Below are 733 nucleotides of genomic sequence, written 5' to 3' on the forward strand. Positions count from 1 at the left end.
AAAGGGGGGGGCCAGCAGGTGGCGTGGCGGTTAAGGCGTTGGACTCCAACACGGCCAACCGCAGTTCGACCCCTGGGCCCAGTGGCTTGAGACACGCCAGGCGCATGCGTATGTGCCTAGAATCCCTAGAGGAGAATGAAGGTTTGCGGGTGGCCGCCGCTTGCCCTGTCTCTGTCTCTCTGGCGAGCCCGTGTGTACGAGCGAGGGAGAGAAGCCGGGTCCTGAGGAGCTCCTCCGTGTCCCTGTCGGGGTCTGTCCCGCAGTCTGGTGCCCCCCCTCCATGGGCCGCGGAATTTCCGGGCTGCCCTTGTCTGGGAAGTACCCGCGTGGCCGCATTCCTCGGATGCCCAGGACGCCAGGCCCCACCCCCAGCCCGTGCCAGGCCTCTTTGTCCAGCGGCAGCCCCACGTGGGCACAGGTGTCCTGCTGTGAGACTGAGCACCCCCTTACAGCCTCTACCTGCGGGGGGGGGGCGGCGACACCGGACGCAAAAAGGGGAGCGAGACCGGACGCGGACGGCCCCTGCAGGGTGAGCCCCGGCCCAGCCACCAGAGCCAGGCTGTCTGTGACGCCATTGGTGAATGGCGCGTGCACTCGCTGGAGGGAGAGGGAGCGAGCGCGGGCGCCCACGGGGCCTGGACACGGCCGGTCCCTGCTCTTCCCTTTCTCCATCACCTGGGAGGTGGCACGCACCTGCCTGTTTGTGAAGCTGCCGGGGCTGGGATTTGAACTA

The sequence above is a fragment of the Tupaia chinensis genome, unplaced genomic scaffold, assembly GCF_000334495.1.
Source record: "Tupaia chinensis unplaced genomic scaffold, TupChi_1.0 Scaffold149964_2, whole genome shotgun sequence".
Classification (NCBI taxonomy): Eukaryota; Metazoa; Chordata; class Mammalia; order Scandentia; family Tupaiidae; genus Tupaia; species Tupaia belangeri.